The sequence below is a fragment of the Chanodichthys erythropterus genome, chromosome 12 (assembly GCF_024489055.1).
Source record: "Chanodichthys erythropterus isolate Z2021 chromosome 12, ASM2448905v1, whole genome shotgun sequence".
Taxonomy (NCBI): domain Eukaryota; kingdom Metazoa; phylum Chordata; class Actinopteri; order Cypriniformes; family Xenocyprididae; genus Chanodichthys; species Chanodichthys erythropterus.
Window position 1 is genome coordinate 52,687,873 of NC_090232.1, and position 26,992 is coordinate 52,714,864.

Here is a 26,992-nt window from a genome sequence, read left to right on the forward strand (position 1 = left end):
GAATGCAAAAGTTTGTGAGAGGGTGCAAAAGGTTTTGCGAGGGAACACAAAAGCTTGAAAAAAAAATTGTTCTCCTTTCCCATATTTTTCCACCATGTCCTTTGGGTGCTCTGTAGATTGGGACATCCACAAATAAACAATTCACACAGTAATCTAATAACAGCTTATGACATGACAACAGTCACAAAAGTATTTTCGGCTTCTGTGCTAAAATGTGTAATGTCAAAAAACTGATAAATAAGGGGGAAAATATATATATTATACCACCATTGGTGGTGATTGAGGAGATTCCCCCTTCCATATGTAAAAGCGCTATAGAAATGTAAGGAATTATATATATATATGTGTGTGTGTGTGTGTGTGTGTGTGTAATATATTTTTGCACATGCAATACCATATCTGATCACATACATCTATATGGTAGGAAGTGTAGCCTATTACCGAATATAATATTTCATTATGATATATTAGTAAATATATTGCCACATTTTTCAATAAATGAAAAGCAGAAATTCCTTATGTAGTATTCAATATATAGTAATATATTTACACAATATATTATTATGTATATTTTCAATATAGGATACAGTGAAATAGTTTAATAGGCTATATTCATTCATAAGGAAATATATATTTTTTTTTGTAAGGGTCCCTACCTATGTAGTGTTCACTGCTCCCTACTACCTGAGCATGGGATATCTATTTAAGTCCACTTCACCTGCATGAATTTGGAACACTTTGCAACAACATCATCAAACACAGATGCCATTTGAGGAGTTTATGACATAATATAGGCCTATATGTAATATAAATTACCATAAGTTCATGTAACCTAATATATGTAGGCTATATAATAGGTCTATATAATGTGTATAAATGTATTATTAATTTATTTAATATAAATAGTCATACATGAAGCTGAATAGACTAAGTGATAAATGTCTGTTGCATGTTAAATATTGAAATAAACATTATTTTACGATGTGTCTTTTCTTATTTAAACATAATCTTGATAGTTCCTTTTCCGTGTTTCTTTAATGTAAAATTCTTGCAGTAGACGATTGTGGTAATGCGCAGGTACTGACAGGTGGTGAAATTCCGCTCTCCACTTGTGATGATGGTGATGGTGTGCTCTCGATGTGCCCTTAGCCTGTGCCTTTTGCAGTGCCCTTGGAGATCTAACTGAACACATAACATATGCTTTCTTCGGATTGGCATCTCATTTCAGATGGCGGGATACCCTGTGAAGTTCACTTCGCACTGACGGTCGAACGGAACACACCCCAAGTCACCGCGTAGGTGACCAGAAAACAAAAGTAAAAGAAAACACGGAAGAGACGCCAGTCCGGAGGTATAAAACAAAACACACCCAGCGTATTTAACTCCGGTACATGCTGTGGTAAGTTCAGAAGTTATTCTTTATCACAATGCAGGCTATAATAGAAATACGACTGTTAATGCGGTATTCGTAATGCCCAGTGATAGATTCCGTGTGTTTTGGGTGATCAGTAGCTGCTCAACTCATCAGTAGCTACTGAAGCTGCCACACTATGGTGACATGTTACTAAGCAGAGCAGCTTGTGCCAATGACTTATAAGATGCAATGCCACTTAATGAATTATTGTGCACATATTGGACTTCTTTGCACCTGTATAATTGCATGTTATTTGAATTTGAAATAAGCAATAAACCTACAATAAACCTGGCTTTCATGTGTGTAGCAACACTTGAACATGACTACTCATAATTAGGCTACTGTACGGCTTTAGAAGTAGGAAGTAGAATTTCAGGTAATACATGAAGATAGCATGAAGGCTAGAATGAAACAGTCTTTTGTCTTGCATCTCATGATAAACTCAGGCGAGCTCAGTGCTGATCAATTTTCCACTAATTCTTTTTTTGTGAATTAGAATCTGTACAAAGGATTGAAGGATACACTTCAAAACAGGCTTAATGATGGACACAAAATGAAAGCTTTCTTCGAAAGATTTTAAAGAGCAATGGAGTTTAAAACATACTGTTTTACTCCATGAATCTGAGAGATTGTTGTTACTGTACGTTTGTTTTTATTGTCCTTTTGAAGGTAATTAGCAGATAAATGCCTTGAATTAGGAAAAAGAGCTGGGGAACACACATCCAAAATGCATCACTGTGAGGAGATAGAGGAGGACAGGAAGGAGAAAGAAGAGTATGATGCAGGATCCAGTGTGTCAATGAAGAGTGACCAGTCCATGCGCAACCCCATTATTTTCAGTGATGGAGAAGTGACATCTGACCCCAGGTACAGTAAGATACCCATGTATGCATTTGGCAGATGCTTTAAAATTAATTTACAGTGCATTCAAGCTAACTGGAGCAACATGTTGGGTTGTTTTCTAAATCACACTCTATACCCTCATTCACTATTCCCTACATTAGTTCACTAATATAGTCCACTTGACAGAGTGAATGAAAAGAAGTGAGGGAATTCAGACACTGATGAACACCTGATAAACAGAATCACTGAAGGACAGAGAAACAAGACCAGAAAAAAGAGAAGAGACAAGCAGAAACACAAGAACTACAACTGACTTCAGTCACCATCGTGGTGACCAGTGTCTGCTTTAGTTGGGCTCTTGACTCTTTTACATTAGTTTTCTCTGACTGCTGAAACTGAGTGTTTATAAAACACATTTGATATGGATGGAAAAAGCCAACATGAATTTGATCAGGTGTTTTGTTTGTTGTGAAAACAACAAAACATTGATCAATAAAAACTTTCTGTGAGTGAGTGTGCAGTCAAACCTCATGTATATTTACTTTTTTACTGCCACCATTGTTTAGAATGATCTGCTGATTTTTGATATCTGTGTGTCTAAATAATGATGCAGCTTTCACTTTTACTTTACGTGCATGGTGTTTAAAAAAATAAAAATAAACTGATTGTTGTTGGAAGTCTTGCTGTGGCTTCACAGTGCTGAAAATGTAACATTTTAGTCTGTTAATAATGTAAGACAAGGGAATAAACACAGTATGAGTTTAATGAGTCAAAAGACTATGTTATGTTATATCTTCATCAACACATAACTATCAGCAATTTTTTTCCACATTTGTTTCTGCTATGACAAATGTGGCTTGCAAAAATAGTTTAGGCAGCCAGAATAAAAACAAAAACTGATGTATAAAAAGGCAAGGGTCAAGATCTCAACTAAAGCAAACGCTGATCTCATCAATGGTGACATCAAACCAAACATTTTAGAAAAAAACATCAATATCTAAATTTCTGTTAATTCTCAATAAGATCTTCTGTAGAAATAAAGTTCAACTGGTCAGTAATAAGTGCAATAATGTGTAACGACTGGAATATTTTTTTTTCCATTCTTGTTCCTCTTTTCAGTGGTTCTGCTTGTTAACAGCAGGTGTTCATCATTAATGCTCAATCATCGCTTAAATATTAACTTAATTATCTCACTGCAACAGTGTCAATGTTACTTTTACTCTGTAGTGGGGACACTAGAGGATGTTCCTGTGGGGTTGAAAGGGTTAAAGATGTAAGAAAAGACACACCCACAAAATGTATTTTAACAGTAACAAACTGTTAGTTAAAAAAAAAAACTGTTAGTGGCAACACTGTTGCCAGTAGTTTATGGCAAAATTGTTTTGTGGGTCACTATTGTGCTGAAGAGTAGAGCCTGTGCTTAAGTTCAGGAGAAGATCAAGAGAAAATGATGATATGCTGCATGTTGTTTTATTTAACAGATGGTGGTTGTGTAGTTGCTGATGCAGTAAAAAACTCTTTATTTAAAATGTTTTGAATCTAAGAGTGATATACGTGTACCATTAGTAGTATGTGAGTGTTTTTGTGTGCAGAGACTCAAACTCTCTCTTGAGAGACTCACACAACACTGTGCTGTATTTTTTTTAAATTATAAACCCAATAAATATCTTGCCAGTTTCCTTTAAATACCCAGAACAAATAAATATTTAAATCTAATTTCTAGAATTTTGGTTGGGTAGGATCCCATTACCCAAGGCTCACACTTGTTTTGGGGCAGCAAATTTTTCTCACCAGAGGCATTGAGGCAGACACACCCCTCAAAGAAAGAGCAAAATCCTCATAAGTTTTAAACCTTTGTTATAATGTAAATTACTACTGTGAGATTTAGACCATTTTACTAATCACACTCATTGTTTTTTTTCATCCAAATCATGGATCAGTGTTCCCAGATTATTCAAATGAATATGGTCCATATGATCTTCCTGTCTGAGTGTAGGGAGTTAGAACCCACCACCGCATCAGCTGTAAAAGATATTTAAACAACAACTAAAATTTTTGTCCTAATGATGTTATTCCCAGTCATTTTTTTCAAGCAAATCTCTGACTGTCTATTACCCAGCTTATTGTTTTTAATTAACAAGTGCCTGACTAAGGTCACATGCCCTCTAGATTTTAAGCATGCCGTTGTGACCACTTTTAAAAATACCTAACTTAGCTCCAGGGGACCTATTTTCTATTTTATATAATCTTGCAACATTTATTATCATTCATAAACACAAGGCTAAAGTTGAGACTTTCCAATCAGGTTCCAATCTGCAGTGCAGAGTACCAAGACAGCTTTGGTACTAAACATTATCTTGGTAACAATTTAGCATAGGGAACACTATTAACTACTACTTCTCCCTTAATAAAATCCCAATTTACTGCTTATTAATAGTAATGTAGTTAAGTTTAGGTATTGAGTAGGATTAAGAATTTAGAATAAGGTCATGCAGAATAAGGCATTAATATGTGCTTAATAAGTACTAATAAATACCCAATATTCTAATAATATGCGTGCCAATTAGCAACTAGTTAAAAGACATTAAAATAAAGTGTCTTTCTGACCTTAGTATTCAATATTGATGATATAAGCCTTGTTTCCACCAAAATTACCCATAACATTGTTCCAGGAACTGTTGCTATCTGCTTTTCCATAGCAGTCTAAAGATTAGTCTGGTGACATTGGACTGCATGCGACTTTACATGTTCCGCTGGATTTCATCGTTCACATATAAGCTTAATAAAGCCTGAACCTTATCGTCGGTCCTTCTGTCATATTTTTAACCTGCAATGTTGATTCGAATAGCAAACAACACTTACTGCACACATCGTAACCAACTTTTAAAAATGGTGGTTGAAATAAAATGCTGCTTGGAGTCAACCAATCAGCATATTCAGTGCTTCCAGTGAAAAAGTACTACCTTGTAAGCAGGGACGTAATGTTACAGATCCTCATGTTTCCATTTTCCCCTGTGACCTAGTTTCCCCATTCTGTTCATTAGTTCATTTGATTCACCTGTGTCTCATTATCTCATCACCTTGTTAAGTTCCCTTTGTTTGCTTCCTGTATTTAATCCCTGTGTTCACCCTCATTCCTTGTCCGTTCTCGTCTGTGTAAGGTTGTGTTTATTCTACGTGTTATTATTAAAGCCTGTATTCTTCAACTCTCCTTCGTTTTGCCTGGTGTTAGCTACCAACTGTGACAGAAGAACGGACCAATACCGATATGGACTTACCGGCTGTCCAACTGCTTTACCTCGACCAGGAGCAGCAGTCCCTCGAGACCCACACCCAAAGGTTTTTAGATCTGGTGTGCCATACCAACATCCCGGACGAAACGCTGAGTGTTTTTTCTATATGAGCCTCAGCACGACGTCAAGAGCTCGTCTGCCTGGTGTGGGTCCTCGGGGGAATTTCGCCGAGTATGTGGAGTGGGTGCTGGTGAACTGTGACTCTCCATTCACTATCGCCATCGCTGAAGAAGTCACCAGCCCCACTCCCCATCCAGAGTTCAGCCTGCCTTCACCCAACGACACAGTCGACAAGCCAGAGCCCACCGCAGATGGAGGTAATCAGCCTGCCGCGAGAAATGAGCCGGAGCTGACAAGCGGGACCGAGTTTCACTTCACCTCAGAACTGGAGTCCTGAGGACAGATGTCTGACCAGGTGTGTGAGCCGGCAACAACGTGCGCCAACGTGGGAGTCCCTGTGGAGTTCGAGGGGATGGAGTGGAGCCCCACCCATATTCCCACCACAGAGGGTGAGCAAGCGCTGGACTATTTACTTTCTTTTTATGAGGACTGTAGTGAAGAGGAGGATCCCCTGTGTCTCCTACCCCCGCTGGTCCCATCCAGCCTAGAACTGTCCGTCTTCCCGCTGGTCCCGTCCAGCCTAGAACTGTCCGTCTCCCTGCTGGTCCCGTCCAGCCTAGAACTGTCCGTCTCCCTGCTGGTTCCGTCCAGCCCTGCGTCTCCTTTGGTCCCTCCCAGCCTCCCTCTCCCGCCTCCTCTCCAGCTACCATCAAGTTCCTCTGCCCAGTCGCCGCTGCATCACGCTGGCACCTCAGTGTCTCCTCCACCAGCCTCTGTGGTGTGGATCCACCTCGGGCCAGCCGTTCTACAGCACCGTCTGGATCCCTGGGCCCCTTAGCTCCGCCTCCTGCCTCCGATCCAGTCTCTCCACCTCGGCCCGTCGTCCAGACTCCTCCGCCATGGCTCCTCCCCCCCTCGGCTCCGCCTGGGACCATCGGCCATTCGGCTACACCGGGCTCCCTCGAACCTCTGGCTACACCTTGGTCAGACGTCGCCACGCCTTCGCCACGGACTTACGAGTCGTCTGCTGCGTGACGCCTCTCCACCCCTACGGCTCCATCTGGCTCCGCCCTCCCTCCGGTTCTGCCTCGGTCCTCTGTCGCTCCGGTTCCACCTCAGACCTCTGGCACCCCGGCTCCTCCTCAAGGTATCGTCGCCACGCCTCCCTCGCAGTGTCGTGCCTGGTCGTCGGCCATCCATCTGCGCTCTGGGCTCCTTCTCCATCGGCTTTGTCTCCATCAGTCCTACCCACGGTTTTGTCGAGGAATATTACACCATGGCTCATCCGTCCTTCGACTCCACCGTGGATCATCATCCTGGCTGGACTCTGGAGTCTCCATCTACTCTGCCTGCTCCTGGTCCCCCCCTGGCTCCTCCCACCCTCCACGCCCCCTTGGACTATATTTTCTGTATCATGGACTCTTTTCTTTTGTGTCTTTATTTTACTTCGCCCTCCTCCAGAACCCCCTCCCTCCCTCCTCTGTTGGACTCGTACGGCGCGAGGACGCACCTATCCGGGAGGGGGCGAACTGTTACAGATCCTCATGTTTCCGTTTTCCCTTGTGACCTAGTTTCCCCATTCTGTTCATTAGTTCATTTGATTCACCTGTGTCTCATTATCTCATCACCTTGTTAAGTTCCCTTTGTTTGCTTCCTGTATTCAATCCCTGTGTTCACCCTCATTCCTTGTCCGTTCTCGTCTGTGTAAGGTGGTGTTTATTCTACGTGTTATTATTAAAGCCTGTATTCTTCAACTCTCCTTCATTTTGCCTGGTGTTAGCTACCAACTGTGCCACGTAACTTTATTTAGACCCTGGTTCCTGCGGTCGAAACACACCAAGTACCACCCCAAAGTCCCTAGTTCCTAGGGAAAGTTCTTGTGGTGGAAACAGGGCTATAATATCCTCATCTCAAACCTTGAACATTTGGTAAGATTAAAATTGGCACTCTTTTAAGATTAGAAAATTTAGGTTGAAAGTATATGTAATATATTTAGATTATAATGCTGTGTGATCTTTTTCATGCAAAAATTTTGTTGATGTACATGTGTCTTTTGTATGTTATGATCAGATCTGTGCCATCCACTTCATCCCACTCTCAGATCCATATCAGGCAGGACAAAACTGAAGCAGTCCTGCAGTCACACACACTGGAGACTGAAGACTTGCAGAGAGTCAAAGACCAGCACAAAACCAGCATGAAGAACAAGTATGAGAGATTATTTGAGGGAACCAAACTCCAAGAGAATGAAACCCTCCTGAGCAGGATCTACACACAGCTCTACATCATAGAGGGAGAGAGAGAAGGAGTGAATGAAGAACATGAGGTTTTACAGATGGAGAAAACAGCCAGAACACCACACTCACAAGATACTCCAGTCGACTGCAATGACATCTTTAAAGCCTCATCTGAACCAGGATGTGAGGAGAAAGACCAAATCAAGACTGTTCTTACTAAAGGCATCGCTGGAATTGGAAAAACTGTCTCTGTGCAGAAGTTCATTCTGGACTGGGCTGAGGGAAAAGCCAATCAGGATGTAGATTTCATGTTTGTGCTTCCATTTCGAGAGCTGAACTTGATCCGAGATCATCAGTACAGTCTTCACAGACTTATGCTGGACTTTCATCCTGAACTTCAAGATCTGGACTCAAAGATTTATGAGGAGTGTAAAGTTGTGTTCATCTTTGATGGTCTGGATGAAAGCAGAATACCATTGATGTTTTCAGATACTCAGAAAGTTTCTGATGTGACTGAGAGTTTGTCAGTGGGTGTGTTGATGTCAAACCTCATGAAAGGAGAGTTGATTCCCTCTGCTCTCATCTGGATCACCTCCAGACCAGCAGCAGTCAATCAGATCTCCAAATACATGAACCGTCTGACAGAAATTCAGGGATTCAATGAGCCTCAGAAGGAGGAATATTTCAGGAAGAGAATCAGTGATGAGCATCAAGCCAGCAGAATCATCTCACACATCAGAAGAGCAAGAAGCCTCCACATCATGTGCCACATACCTGTCTTCTGCTGGATCTCATCCACTGTGCTTCAAAAGATCCTGAAAGAAGATCTGAGTGCAGAAATCCCTCAAACTCTGACTGAAATGTACATCCACTTCCTGCTGATTCAGATCAACATGAGGAATCAGAAGTATGAAGAAAGAGATTCAGAGAAACTCCTGCAGTCCAACAGAGAAGTGATTGTGAAACTTGCTGAAGTGGCTTTCAAACAGCTGATGAAGGGCAATGTGATGTTCTATGAGGAGGACCTGAGAGAGAGTGGCATAGATGTCACTGACGCCTCAGTGCATTCTGGGATTTGCACTGAGATCTTTAAGGAGGAATCTGTGATTAATCAGAGGAAAATATACAGTTTCATTCATTTGAGCGTTCAGGAGTTTTTCGCTGCTTTCTATGTGTTTTACTATTATGTTATAAAAAATTTTGACATATTACAGTTTTGTGATGTGATGCATAATCTGCATAGGGATGCAACAGATAAAGCTCTTGAAAGTGAAAATGGACACCTGGATCTGTTTCTGCGGTTCCTGCTGGGCATCTCACTGGAGTCCAATCAGAGACTCTTGCAGGATCTACTGTCACGCACAGAGAACAGCTCAGAGAGCATCAGGAGAACCACACAGTACATTAAAGAGAAGATCAAAGATGGACATGGAGTCTCCACTGAAAGATCCATCAATCTGTTCCTCTGTCTGCTGGAAGTGAAAGATCAGACTCTGTCCAGATACATTCAAGAGTTTGTGAAATCAGACAAACTCTCAGAGAAGAAACTCTCTCCTGCTCACTGCTCGACAATCACCTATGTGCTTCAGATGTCAGAGGAGGTGCTGGATGAGCTGGATCTCAAGAAATACAACACATCAGATGAGGGTAGAAGAAGACTGATACCAGCTGTGATCAACTGCACAAAAGCCCCGTGAGTGTTAAATCATGTCTTAATGGCTTAAATTATGACTTGGGCATTTAATTTGAATGTCGTTTTCAAAAAAAAAAAAAAAAAGATATGGCAATACAGGTATGGCAATTTACTGTGTTTTACTCTCTTTCAGTCTTGCTGGCTGTAATCTCACTGGTCAGTCATGTGAAATTGTGTCATTACACTCTCAGAAAAAAAAGTACAAAATTGTACCTTTAGGGGTACAATGGTACAAAGGTACAAATTTGTACCCTTGTGTTTTGTACCTTAAGAGAACAGTTTTGTACCTTTGGTGACAATTTTGTACTCTCTCAGAAAATAAAGTACATAATTGTACCTTTAGGGGTACAATGGCTTGTCACTGGGGCTGTACCCTCAAAGGTACAAATTTGTACCCTTGTGATTTTTACCTTAAGAGACCAGTTTTGTACCTTAAGAGAACAGTTTTGTACCTTTGGTGACAATTTTGTACTCTCTCAGAAAATAAAGTACAAAATTGTACCTTTAGGGGTACAATGGCTTGTCACTGGGGCTGTACCCTCAAAGGTACAAATTTGTACCCTTGTGATTTGTACCTTAAGAGACCAGTTTTGTACCTTAAGAGAACAGTTTTGTACCTTTGGTGACAATTTTGTACTCTCTCAGAAAATAAAGTACAAAATTGTACCTTTAGGGGTACAATGGCTTGTCACTGGGGCTGTACCCTCAAAGGTACAAATTTGTACCCTTGTGATTTGTACCTTAAGAGATCAGTTTTGTATCTTAAGAGACCAGTTTTGTACCTTAAGAGATCAGTTTTGTACCTTAAGAGATCAGTTTTGTACCTTTGGAGACAATTTTGTACTCTCTCAGAATATAAAGTACAAAATTGTACCTTTAGGGGTACAATGGCTTGTCACTGGGGCTGTACCCTCAAAGGTACACATTTGTACCCTTGTGATTTGTACCTTAAGAGATCAGTTTTGTACCTGTGGTGACAATTTTGTACCTTTATTTAACAGTACAAAAATTGACCCTTCAAAAGAGTACAAAATTGGCTTTTTTGACAGCGTACAATCGTTGACTATAATGATATATATATATATATATATATATATATATATATATATATATATATATATATATATATATATATATATTTTACACACACACACGCTGAATTAAAATCAGAATTTATTCAATCCTTTTCATTTTCACATTTTACAACATTTCATTTTAAACACATTTTTAAACATTTCATATGACTCCATCTTGCCGGGTGTTAAAAAGTAACACTGAAGCAGTGTTAAAGTTAATGAGATAATTGATTGATGATTGAGTGATGATTGACAATTAGTGGAGACACCTGATGTTAATAAGCAGAATCACTGAAGAAACATCAAGAGAAATAGAGAGAGACACAACAACTACAACTGACTTCCAGCCATTAAACATTATTACACTTATTATTAACCAGTTTGATTTGATTTCTGTCATACATCAACAAAAGGTCTTATTGAGAATTAACAGATGTTTAGATGTTAATGTTTTAATGAAAGTTTAGTTTGAAGTCACCATGATGGTGAAAAGCATTTCCTTTAGTTGGGCTCTTGACTCTATTTATTAACATTAATTTATCTCTGGCTGCTCCAACTTTGTGTTTGTAGAGCACATTTGTTATGGTCAGAGAAACTATGATCTGAGCTGTGTTTCCCAAAAGTGCTGTGAGCCAAAGTTGATCAATTTAGGTTTACAATGCTTTGGGAAGCACAGTCACAATGGTTGTGTTTTCTCATTGTGAAATGGCCAGATTCATTGGTGACATCCAGTATTAACTGGTGATATAGATGTTACATTATTTCTTTATAGTAAATCTCTGTTACCGTTTGAGATCCAGCAGAGCTTTTATAATCTGAAGTGTTTTTTTGAAACACACACAGGCATCAAGAATCAGCATATGACCCTCAAAAATGGTGACAATCAAACAAAGTGTTTCATGTTGCAGTGCATGATGGGAGCCACCAATCAAATGATTCTGCTTATTATCATCAGGTGTCTCCACTAATTGTCAATCATCACTCAATCATCAATTAATTATCTCATTAACTTTAACACTGCTTCAGTGTTACTTTTTAACACCCGGCAAGATGGACTCATATGGAATGTTTAAAAATGTGTTTAAAATGAAATGTTATAAAATGTGAAAATGAAAAGGATTTAATAAATTCTGATTTTAATTCAGCGTGTGTGTGTGTGTGTGTGTAAAATATATATATCTCATTATAGTCAACGATTGTACGCTGTCAAAGCCAATTTTGTATCCTTTTTGAAGGGTCAATTTTTGTATTGTTAAATAAAGGTACAAAATTGTCACCAAAGGTACAAAACTGGTCTCTTAAGTTACAAATCACAAGGGTACAAATTTGTACCTTTGTTACATTGTACCCCTAAAGGTACAATTTTGTACTTTTTTTTCTGAGAGTGTAGCTGTTCAATCCCCACACTCTGTCCTGAAAGAGCTGGATCTGAGTAACAATGACCTGCAGGATTCAGGAATGAAGTTGATTTCTGATGGTCTGAAGAGTGCAAAATGTCAGCTGGAGATACTGAGGTATTTAAGAATATATAAGGCATAATGTACGGTTAGCCAGCCATAGTGTTGATGTGTGTCTGTAGATGATCTGACTGTGTGTTTCTGTAGGTTGTCTGGCTGTATGGTGACAGAGGAAGGCTGTGGTTATCTGTTTTCAGCTCTGAGTTCAAACCCCTCACACCTGAGAGAGCTGGATCTGAGCTACAATCACCCAGGACGATCAGGAGTCCAGCTGCTCAATCACAAACAAAATCCAAACTGCTCACTGCAGATACTCAAGTATGTTTAGCAGTAATGACTCAAATATCTGTATGTGATTAAGGTCACCTAAGAGGGATCTTTTGTTAAGAAATTGCTAGTGAATTTTTTGTTTTTATGGTATCATTACTTTTTTAACCGGCTTTATCCGTAAATGTCTTATAAGAAAAAACTTTGAACAGTCAAATTTTGAGGGGGTAAAACTAAAGGACTAATACAAATTAAATTGTAGAAAAAAAACAAATTACTACAACCCATATATTTTTAAAGTCCTACTAGGATTCAAGAGAGTTTAGTTTGTATAGTGGAAAGTCAGTGTATGTATTGAGACAATTTATTGTTTTTTGAGACTAAATGCTGTCTTTTGCCTGAATGATTGGCCAGTGTTGTGATAATGTATGTATAGCCTCCAAACGATTGCATTTGTAGGTCGATTTTTTTTTTGTATCAGTTTGTCAATAGGTTTTATGCTAAAACTCTTAGCTCTTTTTAAGGGACGTGATGCACTCTTTGTATGTGCATTGACCAGTGTTTATAAAACTAAATTTTATTAAAAGCCTAAATTAAATTTGTTTGTCATAATGTGGATTAAAACAGATTAAAACAGATTGGATTAAAAGCCACAAAACTCACATTTTTATTTGCAATTATAACAATCTTCCCACATATCATATACTCTGTGTGTGTGTGTGTGTGTGTGTGTGTGTGTGTGTGTGTATAGTTTGGACCATGGAGGAGATATCATGATCAGACCAGGATTGCAAAAATGTAAGTCCTGTCTTTCTCTCTTTCTTTCGTTCTCTCTCTCTCTTTCTCTCTCTCTCTCTCTCTCTCTAAACACACACACACATACTGGTATACCTATCATTATGAGAACATTCCAAATGGATAATGATTTCTACCAACTGTATATTCTACCAATCATTGAAAGAAAAATACATACATACATACATACATATATACATACATGATTTATAAGCTGTTTTCCTCATAGGGGCCAAAAATGTCCCAACAAAAATTACAGTTATTACTAGTTATTACAGTTATTACTCTTTAAGGGGATATAATGTAGGGTTTACCAGGTATACACACACACACACACCTGTGCATATTTAACAATGTCATTGTTGTTTTCCTCTCTCTTCTTGTGTTCAGATGCCTGTGATCTCACACTGGATCCAAACACAGCACACACTCAACTCATCCTGTCTGAAGAGAACAGAAAAACAACATTTGTGAAGGAGAATCAGCCGTATCCTGAGCATCCAGAGAGATTCGAGAGCCAGGAGCAGGTTTTGTGTCGAGAGAGTCTGTCTGGACGCTGTTACTGGGAGGTTAAATGGAGTGGATCAGGTCATGTTGCAGTGGCATATAAAGGAATCAGCAGGAAAAGTGGGATTGACTGTTGGTTTTGACTCAATGAACAGTCCTGGAGTATGTACTGTTCTGATATGAATTACACTGTCTGGTACAATAATCAGAGCACTGATGTATCTGGCCCTTCAGCCCGCTCTAATAGAATAGGCATCTTTCTGGACATGTCGGCCGGCACTCTGTCCTTCTACAGCGTCTCTGACACACACACACTCACACACATTTACACATTCAGCACTACATTCACTGAACCCCTCTATGCTGGATTTGGGGTTTATCCTGATTCTTCAGTGTCTATGTGTCAGATTTAACAACCTCCTGTGAGGAAACACATTTCCACCTCAGAGAAAAACAAAACATAAATGTTATTGAGATTTAAAATCTTTCCATTGCAACTGTTTCACAATTGTGACATCAATTAATAGTCACAAGTGCAAATAATAAAGTTTCAGTTGTAGGGTCTGCACAGTCTCAAGGATGAGCAGGTCCCACCATAAACTGTGTTTAAGCCTCAATTCACGGAACTTTGGTTTGTAAATCTTACATCGATTCCGGCCCGGCAGACACTAATGGATCACGAGACCTTCTTTTTATGACTATTTCGATAAGTCCCAAACCTCTCCTCTGTGACTTCAAAGGAGATGCGAACGCCACGGATCGGGTTTCGAAAGACAGGCCCGAATTCCAAACGGTCATAAAAAGAGAAAATACACGCACGCACCCACAGACACACACTCACATACAAAGACTGTATACACAAATATTATACCTGCAAATATGAATGTACCTGCCATTGTAGTGCTCGCTGCATGTATGTGTTACTAGTATAGAATCGTAGAATTGACTGTAGTAGGTTAGTTTTCATGTTAAACGATAGTAATAGAGTGTAAAGTGTATCTTCTTTATATGACGAGCGACACCTGTCGAGTTTGATCTCTCCGTAAAGCTGTGAATCCGAGCTATTCACTCATGTACGTTACATTTCTGCCAAATGCATCGTTCAATGTTTAATAATACTATGAAGGAAATGCACTGATTCAACATACCATAAATTTATTCGGGAGACAGGACAAAGGAATGTGGAAACCCGCCAAATTGCAACGCTATCATTGGAGGACGTTATCAGTAAGGCGTTCTGGTTTGTTGTCTTTAAAACACCATGACACGCGTCTTTTGGAGGCACAAGTTTTCTGCACGAGTTCCTGCCGTCAAGACGGACTCTCTTCTTTATTTTCCGGTCATATTACAACAGTTAAACCCTCGTTTGAAACTTCGCCGAAACAACCTCCGGAAGAAGAAGCAACTATCAAACAGAGCGCTCCAAAACTCCAAGCACCCTGACTAACCTATGCAAGTATAACGTTTTTACGATCTTAAATACTGAGGTTCCTTGCTGGCTCTTAAAGGTGAACTGTTGCAATTTGACCTGCTTTGATCATCTCTTTCGTTTCTGCCTTTCCCTCTACTTTGTATGTATTTGTATTTACTTGTGTCCATTTAGCCGTATAACCTGTGTATTACCCGTTTCGTATATTAAACTCATTTTATCCATGCTTTTTGTTCACTTGCTCATTTTAGCAACAACCGAGTCACTTTAACGTTCTGATTCTAATATCCTTGCTCTATATTTGAAGGCTATGATAGAAAGTTAGTCTCCCGGCCCGAGAATAACATTTCTGTCATGATAATCTGTGGATAATTGTCCGTTTCGGTGGACGAACTGATAGTTTTCCACATAATTATTCAACCAGAACTAATCATATATGTGATTGATTATAATTCGTTGTAGTTAATTCACCATATATGTTTAATTCCCCGTTGGGTCGATATATGAACGTCATAAAGCTTTCTGAATTATGATATTCATATTTCATCCATAAATTGATTAATAACTGTACATCGCTACATTTATTTGGTGGAGTATTCGCGAGCATCGTTTTAAACTTGGTTGTTGAAAAAAAAAAAGAAGCAAGGTAGAATAATTGGTGTGTGATTTAATGTTCATGCGCGCTTTTATTCAGTGAGAAGACGCACGAGTCCTCACACTACTCACCGTTAACAAGCTGTTTTTGTGTCTAAAAACACGGTAGTAAATTGTTGAACGTGAAATACACTGCAGTCCATTAATATGTCAAGCTCTTATCTGTGAAGGACGACAATCTTTGCAGTAAGTTACAGTTTTGAATATTAATTTCCGCTTGAATGAAACGAATTGATCGTCATTAAGCGTGTTCTGAAACGAGATTTTGTAGCGAGTTTCCTATTTAATCTCTGCAAAAGGCCTTATCTGCCGCTATTTTAATTGAATTATTTGTGTCGTCCAATTATTCAAAAATAGCGTCTCGCTCCCTTGGTAACTAATTGGACTAGCTACCCAAAAGACGTTACCAAATACAAGTCTAATCAGAAAACAGTTTACCTGCTTTATCCGATTTGACTTGTAAAGTTGGAGCCAGTCGAAAAAACGCCCTGATCCAGCGTGACTAATAACAGCAGTGAATTATCCTGCAGTTACATATTTGTGCACTAAAATTTGTGCAAAAACGGGGTCACTAAACCCCGAGGTTCCAAAGTTTTATACTTAGGATAAAAGGTTGCACCAGTCCAGTGAACTGGCACAGAAGAATCCGCCGAGATTCTAAAAAGAGTTTGTATGTGATATGTGCAGTTAGATCAGCTGAAACGCTAATTTAAAAATATCACAGAGGTGGATGCAGTAACGCTGACCAGACGCCAGAGGGCAGTCTGTCCAGGTGGGGCACCCCCCCCCCTACTTCACTGTTGTGTGGACTCAGTAACGCCACCGTGTGGACGTTCTGAGTTAAAGCTGCTCTCCGTACTTTGAACTGAATTGTCTCCAAATTCGCCCGTGACTACTTCAACGTTGCTGTTATAACTGTTTGTTGATGGTTATGCTTTCCAATCGTTTTTGGAAGGTGGTTTACTTATTTAAATTTGGTTTAAACACGTTTTAAATTTTTAATTTAGATTAAGTTGCCCTTCCAACCAGAGAATTCACTTCCTGGAAGTGCTCCCCCGTGTAGACGGATCCGGAAGTCAATTCCCTGCCATCTGTGTGTCCTTTCCTCTCCTTGGTTCCTTTGGTCACAGACTTATTCTATTCTATTCTATTCTATTTTTATTTTATGTTACTCCATTCTACTCCTTTGGTTTAACTCAGTTTTGTTGGTTCTTCTCCCTCTCTTTCTCTTGAGTTATTATTTTATTTTATTTTATGTTATTTTATTAGTAATTGTTTTTTTGTTTGTTTGTTTATTTATTTTGCGTTATTTACTTCGGAAATTCTTTCCCTTGTATTACTTAATGCTGTATTCTATTCACTCTTAGTCCGGTGTCCTGTATGTTATTGGCTGGCAATAACATACACACACACACCCAAGCCTCCCTTATTTCATACACTTATTTTTAAATTTAATTGAACAACATTCAATTGTAATTTAAGATTAAGTAGTGTCAATCAGTTGGCATTCTGCTTACCAAGAAGCACTCCGCTTTAGGGAATTCACAAATAGGGAAGGCTTTCTCCTCTCTTTGCCCCACGCTGTTCTTCTGTGCATTTATTTCAATTTAATTGAGCAAGAGTTCAATTCAAGTTTGAATCAAGTGCCTCTGAATTGTGTTTTTCTTTTCTCTCTCCTTTCCCATTCTATTTCTATGCACTGGTTTAAATTTAATTGAACAGGCTTTAATTCAAATTTGAATCAAATGCATCTGAATTGTTTTGTTTTATTTTGCCTTTTGTCTGGCTTCCAGCTCAGTTAAGACCCCTATCCTGTTATCCTACACACTTGATTATTTAAATTTGGTTCAAACAAGATTTAAATTGAGATTTGAATGTACAATTAAGTTGTGTTTACTTGACTGTTTGTGTACTCGCAGACAAGGCCCTCTAGCACCCGGTGGTGAGTTGACGGTTGTTCCAGTGTGTTCCAGTGAAGTGGAGTTGCCTGGCCTGGCGAGTCTGACACGTGCCTGTGTGTGAATCGCAGGACGTTTCTGGCCTCACACCACGGGCAGCACGCAGAGACATTAGCAGGTTGGGTGTGTCAGGTGCAGGGAGGCGACGAGTCCAGTTGGAACCCAAGGCAATTTTGTTTAATTTCCCTGTTTCTGCTCGACAGAACCGCCCTTTGAGTAACTGCCTGCGGGGTCAGACTCAGGGGTTGGGAAAAATTCAATTTTGACCTGCCAATCTGGCCGTCGGCGTTAATACCTCGCCTGAAAACGCAATTGTGCTGAAGGTCACTGTTTGAGAGGCTGCGTCGTGGTGCAAGAAGGACAGGACGTCCGCGGACACCGCAGTCGGGTGTGGGAACGTCTAGGAGAGGCTGCCCCGTCACTGAGTTCTCATCTGGGCACTCGCAATTCACCCCAGGCCTAGAGTAACAACGTACAGTCCCTTCCCTTAGTGAAAACTACAAGATATTACATATCTTTCATTCCTTTAGGTTCTGGCCAACGCTGTTACTTTTAAGCCATACCCTCCCTCTCAGTTTTATGACTCAACGGCGCCCTCGCCTGGCCCCGTCATAATCCCAGAGGCGATAGGAAGTTTAAGCTCAATTTCTCCCCTTTAGCCCTTCACATTTTGTTTTATTGCTATTCTACGTCTATTCCTTTCTATTTTGTTTACTGCTCTATTTCTCATTTAATTGCATCCACTCTGTTCTGTTTTCTTTTCTGCTGTGTTTGTTTCTTTCAGTTCACGTAGAAGCAGAACCTGTGAGAGCCACCACGGAAAACTGAGTAATAGATAGACGACCGAGCAGCGAGAGTCGCCAAAGGACTCTTAGAACTACCGCCTGTCAAAATCTATAGTTAAATCCGGCACTCACTCACACAAATTGACCTACGTGGTCCTTCTTGGTTTGACAATTAAGTGTCAAACCTACCTTCCACTAACTGTCTGCACCAGTTAATTGGAACCACACAAAAGAATTATCTAATTACGTATTACGTAACCGCTAATCCCTGCACAAGCTTGCATTGGTTCTTGTCTTTGTTGTGCTGTCTTTCTCTCGTCAACAGTAGAAGCCACTATGTCACGAGCATCCAGCCCTGACACCCACTGGGACCATCTCGAGACCTGGCTGGGCGTCATGACCAACCCGTTCCTGCCCAATGCCGCCGGCGACCTCCAGCATCTGAGCCGCGAGCAGCTGGACAGGGACTTGAATCGACTGATGGCCCACGATCCGATGCAGAGCTACAGTCACAAAGAATGGGCAAGACTCATCGGAGGCCTCGCCCACAACCTCATCGCCCAGGCAAGGCTCAATGAAAGGAGCAACGCACTTCTGGAGCAGGAAGTCGCGGCGCTCAAGCTCCAGGCTGAGGAAGCCCGGAGGAACCAGGCTCAGACCCAACATCGTCTTGATCAGCTACTCCTCGAAACCCCAGATCAGCGTAGGACAGCGGAGGAATCTGATCCTGAGCTACAGGAGGAAGTCGAGAGACTCCAAAAGGCCCTCGAAGAGCTCCACTTGGAGACGGGGCGCAGAGAGCAGATGGAAAAGCAATCCATAGAGGAACTAACTGGAAAACTCCAGCAAGGTGAAGCTCTCCTAGCAAGAGCAGAGATTGAACTGAAAGAAAGAGATGCTAAAGCCCGGGCCTGTGAAAATCACCTTAAACTGGCCCGAAGTGAGATCACTGCTCTGAAACAGCAAAGAGACTATCTTAGAGATGAATTGGACACTGTGCACCGAGAACTAAAGCATTCCTATAAACTGCAAAGCGAATTGGGAGGAGACTTGCATGCCATGCAGCTCCCTCTGGCCACTGGACCTAAGTGCCCCAGTCAAGAGTCCCTAGTTCGCGAGGGGGGTGAAAGCCCACTGCCAAAAACATCCAGCCTCCAAGAACCATGGTCAGGAGCAAAGGGATGGGAGCCACCCCAGAAAAGCCGCTCTGCGAGCTATGGCGTGATTCCCAAAGAGCTGGACAAGCTAGCAAAGAATATCCCCACTTTCACTCCAAACCCAGCAGGGGGTGTCGACGTGCACGCGTATTTGCAAGACATTGACTTCCTGTTGCAAAATGTGGCCAACGTGAGTGCATGGGACAAGTTGTATCTACTCCGCATCACGTCCAGCCGTGACGTGCGCAGCTTCCTGGATCGGCAGCCAGAAGCTGTCAAAGCAGACTACCAGCTGCTGCGACAGGCTCTGATCAAAGAGTTTTCTGACCCTGAATCGGACCAAGGGCTCCTCGCGGCCATGGATCTTAAACAGGGCCGACTGGAAACTCCACAAGCATATTACAACCGTATACGAAAGGCCTACTTCGGAGCACGCAACGAACCAGGAATGGAGGAAGATTTCAACTTTAAGACTTTGTTTCTTAGAAACCTGCACACTGCAGTAAGTCATCATCTGGGAGTCCTGGCCTGCCCACGAAGTATGTCTATTCAACAGCTGCGAGATTTAGCCTACAAAGCTTATTCCAAGCAAAGGGCCATATCTGAAAAGACTGTTAAAAATCCAACCATCTACCCGGTCTCTGATCACTGCCCAGAACTGGCCCTAGAGGGCGCACACACACACCACAGTGACAGACCGTTCAACCGAGAGGCAAGACAGTTCCCAGCCAGCAGAGGGCAGCCTCACCACGAGGGCGCCCGTCCCAAGCACCAGAGCGGACACTCTGAAAGATTCTGGGACAGGCCACATCCAGCCAGCAACCAAAGGGGCGGGGCCGCATGGGAGACCAGCCGGCGACCCAGAAATGGCAGGCCTTCATCGGATAGAGCCTCAAGCCCCAATCGCCAAAGACAGAAGGCCTCTCGACGTGCATCAAACAAGTCCAAGTCCGAGCCCTCACAGGAGTCGAGCAACGCAGTTATGTCTGAGTCTGCGGAGATTCTGAAAGTCCTGAAAGAGCTGATCCAGGAAAAGCCCAAAAAGGAGGACAAGAAGGACAAGTCAGACTCCTTATGACTAGAAGCAAGGTCTGCCCCTAACGTCTGCCCTGACAGCCCTTTAACACAACCTCACACCCAACTCACAGTTGACCAGAGACTTACCACACAGGCAGTTAGTACATCACAGAGTGACCTCATCACACAGTCACCTCAGCCAACAACCGCACACTCCGAGCAAACCAGCTCACATCAACCCACCGACGACCAGGACGCCACGGTACCAGAAAGTGCCGTTTTGGTTGTCTGCCTCCCAAACGAATCACATAACACCAGCCCCACTTGCTTATCGGTCAGCACCCAAGCCCCGGTACCAAGACTCCTGGGAAACCTTATCGAAAAGGGGGTGGCCCGAAAGCTGTACATAGCCATCACTGTGGAAAACGATGTGAGGATTGAGGCCCTTGTAGACACGGGAGCAGACCTAACTTTGATGTCAACTAACCTTTTTGAAAGACTCAGACATGAAGCAAAGAAACAAAATCGAACTCTTAAATCACAAAAATGTGAGCTAAATGTGCAGTCATACAGCCAAACTGAGATCCAACTTGAACAAATAGCTCCCATTCATCTAACCATCGGTCCAATGAGTTTGGTACACCCCGTATACATCTCACCGATGGACACGTTTCCCCTGCTCATTGGCAAAGATTTGCTAGATCGCTTTGAGCCCCTATTGGACTTCAGACAGCTGAAAATTTGGGCTCAAGTACGAGAACCGCGGCCTTTCCAGTCACCCAGGTCATCTGAGCCAGACTGTCAGGTCACAGAGGTCACGGGAAACCCCACAGCTAGCTGCGGGAACCCCGTCTCAGCACCAGGGCAAAGTTCAAGTTCGCTCCTCTGCACCTTTCAGCTCACCACAGACTCTGACTCCTTCTGCCCCAAGGTCACACCAGACCTGCAGCTGAACGGCTTAACAACCACAGACATTATTCCCACACTGTGGGCAGACAACTCAGCCTTCAGCCACACGCTGTTAAGTGCTCTCAGTGAAGGAACACCGGACCTCCCATTTGTCAACAAGCAAACACACTTTCCACTAGACTTTCGTCTGCCAACCATGATGACTGTCAAGGACATCTGCGTTTTGAACTGCAAATGGAACAACCGGCATTTAACCCATCCCTTCCTGGTCCTTCCAGACCTCCTGATGCACTCTAATGCTCACACGGACAGTGCAAATGAGTTGTCGTGGGCCCCAATGACTGTACAGCTTCCTGTTGTCCCTGTCAACACTGCCAACTTCCTGTCAGGCCAGACCACCCAAGAGGTCTGCATCCTGATCCACATACAGGAAACTGTAGTACCACCTTACACCAAAGGGGGTGCTGTTTGGCTCCACACACAGGAAACTGTAGTACCACCTTACACCAAAGGGGGTGCTGTTTGGCTCCACACACAGGAAACGGTAGTACCACCTTACACCAAAGGGGGTGCTGTTTGGCTCCACACACAGGAAACTGTAGTACCACCTTACACCAAAGGGGGTGCTGTTTGGCTCAACAGGCAATGTGGTCAAACCTTAAGCCACATGCTGGGCTCCTTCACACTTTCACCTGAAGGCGTGGAACTTAGACTCACTCTAAAAGCCACACCCTTAACTGAAGTGTCATCTTATGTAGTCCACAGTTGGCTCAACGAATGCATGGTCACAGACATCAGCATTCCCAAAGCCTATCATCTAGAATGGATAATGGACCACAGCCCCTATGACTTTGAACTCAGGTTAACAGTCATTAACTTAATACCAGCTGCCATGGCCCCAGAAGGAAGCTTAAGCAACACAAGTTTCACAGCATCCTTCAAGAGCATCTCCATCACCCCCATCAAACTGGTACCCACAGAACAGGTGCACAGAACGGAGCTGATGGAGGACAAACACCTTGCAGTACCCACAGTCTCTGACCAGCCTGCCTGCGAAACTCAAAAAGGCGCTGCACCACTGACAGCCAACCTGACAACTAACCCCACAACAGAGGAGCCATTCCCAAGGTTTGAGCCTAAAGGCCAACAGATCCAGAAAAATGCAAATGTCCCAAAGAATGATGCAGACTGTCAAAAACTTCAACAGTTCCTGAACAAATCCAGAGTGTCATTTGCCAAAGACTCTTTAGACTGTGGCCTCACTAACTTTCATACAATGGGTGTTTCCACACACCCAAACACTCCTCCCACCTGCATCAAACAGTACAATGGTCCTATTGCCTCACATGAACCAGTGCAGGAAACTAGTCGTTTCATGGAAGAAAAAGGTGTCACCTGCCCATGCAACAGCACCTATTCAGTCCCTACCTGGTCCATTGTCAAACCAGACAGCAAGTGGCGACCCACCAGCGACTTCAGGAAGCTGAACCAGCAAGTGCCACTGCCACGACGTGCCAGAAAGCACAAGTCTGCACGGAGCGGAGATTCAGCTGCCTGCCAAAACGGCTATAACAGCACACCAGCATTGACACTTGAGATAATGGTACCCCAACAACAGCAACCAACCTGTCACAGGTACCTCAAAGAGAATGCGTGCCAAGGAATGCCCACGGCCTACGTCGATGGACGTTCCTACAGCCATGAGGGCATCCTACAGGCAAGTGCAGGGGTACGATGGTTAAACAACCAACCCTGCCAACCACAGAACGGCAGGTGGGGTCCCCAGTCACGTCAGTATGGTGAAGCAGCAGCTACCCTCATAACCCTTCAAGTCTCCTCTGTCCATAACATCAGAGGACTCATGTGCACAGACGCACACTATGCTAGATCTTGTTTCACATACCATCTTCTGGGCTGGAAACAAACTGGTTTCAAGACTAAATGCAACAAGCAGGTGAAACGTCAACACATGTTCCAAACACGTGATGACATCACCCAAACACACGACACGATCACTTACGGGGAAAAGGTGAAAAGATGCTTAAAGCAACCAGGGCGTGACAAAGGCCAAACTAATGCCCTTGCCAAGGCTGGCACACTGCATAACAAGCTATGGTCACACCCACCCCATTCACCCACCCTCAGTGTGGCAACAACAACCCGCAGCCAGCGGACTGTTCCTGCAACATTTCCCGCCTTACTGCCACTGCCACTGACAACCAAACTTGCCAACACTTCCATGCGAAATGTTTTGCGCCACCACTCAGACCCCTCCAACCTCCCGTTCACGGCATATGGTCCCACGACGGCCCCTGGCCACAAACGACTACATGAGTCCAACCACATGCTGCGTGTGGGAGTGAACTTTCTAAAATATGTCCCTGATGTCCTCACTGCGCCAAAGCTTGTACTGCCACAGGGCCAAAAGGGGGTGAACTGATGTACGCCCACAACACACCATGTGCCAAACACCATGGCACCAGAATCACTCATGAGACATTAAAACAAGTGGCGTACTGGCCCAGCATGCAGCAAGATGTGGCAGAGCACGCCAGAGGATGTCAAGTTTGCCGTCACGTCCAGACTGCAAACGCAAAGCACCGAGCTCCACTGCAAAACCGAGGAGTCACGTTTCCACGGTCAGTCGACCAGAAAGACTGGACTGTAAAACCTCCTCTGATGCTCATGGCCATCACAGACACCATACAGGAGTCAACTCAGGTGTTCCCCACGGAACTACTGATGGCACGGCAGGTGCCACTGCCGTTGCACCTGTACCAACCGGGAGACTTGAGTCTCATCACAGCCTGCTCCCCTCATCAGCATCGCAACAAGCTCCGCCTACCACTGAGAAAACAACTCGCAACACAGAGCCAAACACTACGAACCACCTGCAAATCCCGGAAAGGTATTGTGGTGGTTCTCTATACTCACAGTTTCCTGCTGATCCAAACGGTGAACTCAAGGAAGCAACTGTTTACTGTCTTCCAAAATGACTTCGCCCAAACTCAGCTCGTCACTGCTCTAATGACGGACATGCTGCGGGAAGTGAGCTCCTCCATGGACAACCTGGCCATGGGAAGGATTCCCCCATACCTCGTACCCCTGAGCCTCGTACAAACTGTGCTGGCCTCTGCTGCCGTCAGACCCACGGACCCTATCCAAACCCACCTTGCCTACTCCCTGGGTAGTGCCATCCTACTGCATGTCGACCCCGAACAAAGGGAGTTGGCCTTCCTCCTAAACCTACCTATCATCGAACCAGATAACATCTACCGACTCAAAGACATTGTCAATGTCGGGTTTTGGAAGGGTAACACCCACATCAAGATACACACTCCAGCTGTGGTAGCATACCACGACAGCAACCCCCAACTGTACCTGGCTCCCAATTTACGCATGTGTGTTTTGACCAAAGACATTCATTACCTCTGCCCTAGCAAACCTTTCCTCAGAGACAATACTGAAGGAATCTGCGGGTTACAGCCCATGATCAGCGACACACGCTGCCCTGCCGAGGCCAAGCCTCGCACCCAAATCGTCGGAACACAAGCTGAGATTGTGGGCAATCGATGGCTTGTTAACACTCCCACTCGCACCGCCACCCTGACTTACGATCAGCACGACACTGCCACTCGGGTCAGCCTGCCCAGTCAAAGCATGTGGATCCAGGTACCCCTGGGTGCCATCCTCCACCTCGATGACCTGGCCTTGTACCACATCTCAAGTGAGGAGTACCAGTCAGAACTGGAGATCCCACCCTTTTTCATGAACCACAACCTCACTTTGGCCCCCGAGCTGGAACTGAGGATTGAGAAAGGGGGGGCCCAGTTAATTGACATTGCTCCTGTCGACGCCGCCCTCCAAGCACTCTCCCGACTGCCCATTCTGACCAGCTCACCTATAGCCCAAGCTTGGACTGCCGCCGACACAGCCCTTTGCCTCTCCATGGCAATCGGATACATACTGACCCTAGGCCTAGCCTTCATCCTTTTCAAGAGGATGAAGGGGATGCAAGCGTCCATGGACAAGTGCCTGCCTGCCCTTCCCCGGGGTTTCAAGAGGAAACCAAGGAGAGGAGGCACCAACAGGGAGAACGTACCAAATCTCATCGAAATGGACTCTCCCTTCGACGACCCAAAGACCGAGGACCAGTAGGGACCACCTGCTGTCCGACATCTGTGCCATCCGACCTCGCTACCGTCCAACGAGATCCGCACGGGGACCTCACTGGCCGAAAGGGGGAAACTGTAGGGTCTGCACAGTCTCAAGGATGAGCAGGTCCCACCATAAACTGTGTTTAAGCCTCAATTCACGGAACTTTGGTTTGTAAATCTTACATCGATTCCGGCCCGGCAGACACTAATGGATCACGAGACCTTCTTTTTATGACTATTTCGATAAGTCCCAAACCTCTCCTCTGTGACTTCAAAGGAGATGCGAACGCCACGGATCGGGTTTCGAAAGACAGGCCCGAATTCCAAACGGTCATAAAAAGAGAAAATACACGCACGCACCCACAGACACACACTCACATACAAAGACTGTATACACAAATATTATACCTGCAAATATGAATGTACCTGCCATTGTAGTGCTCGCTGCATGTATGTGTTACTAGTATAGAATCGTAGAATTGACTGTAGTAGGTTAGTTTTCATGTTAAACGATAGTAATAGAGTGTAAAGTGTATCTTCTTTATATGACGAGCGACACCTGTCGAGTTTGATCTCTCCGTAAAGCTGTGAATCCGAGCTATTCACTCATGTACGTTACATTTCTGCCAAATGCATCGTTCAATGTTTAATAATACTATGAAGGAAATGCACTGATTCAACATACCATAAATTTATTCGGGAGACAGGACAAAGGAATGTGGAAACCCGCCAAATTGCAACGCTATCATTGGAGGACGTTATCAGTAAGGCGTTCTGGTTTGTTGTCTTTAAAACACCATGACACGCGTCTTTTGGAGGCACAAGTTTTCTGCACGAGTTCCTGCCGTCAAGACGGACTCTCTTCTTTATTTTCCGGTCATATTACAACAGTTAAACCCTCGTTTGAAACTTCGCCGAAACAACCTCCGGAAGAAGAAGCAACTATCAAACAGAGCGCTCCAAAACTCCAAGCACCCTGACTAACCTATGCAAGTATAACGTTTTTACGATCTTAAATACTGAGGTTCCTTGCTGGCTCTTAAAGGTGAACTGTTGCAATTTGACCTGCTTTGATCATCTCTTTCGTTTCTGCCTTTCCCTCTACTTTGTATGTATTTGTATTTACTTGTGTCCATTTAGCCGTATAACCTGTGTATTACCCGTTTCGTATATTAAACTCATTTTATCCATGCTTTTTGTTCACTTGCTCATTTTAGCAACAACCGAGTCACTTTAACGTTCTGATTCTAATATCCTTGCTCTATATTTGAAGGCTATGATAGA

General features: G+C 43.1%; 1 pseudogene; it reads left to right on the forward strand.

Moving 5' to 3' along the window:
- The first annotated feature begins 1,269 nt into the window (after positions 1 to 1,269).
- On the forward strand, positions 1,270 to 18,808 carry LOC137031805 (NLR family CARD domain-containing protein 3-like; annotated as a pseudogene).
- The last annotated feature ends 8,184 nt before the right edge of the window (positions 18,809 to 26,992 follow it).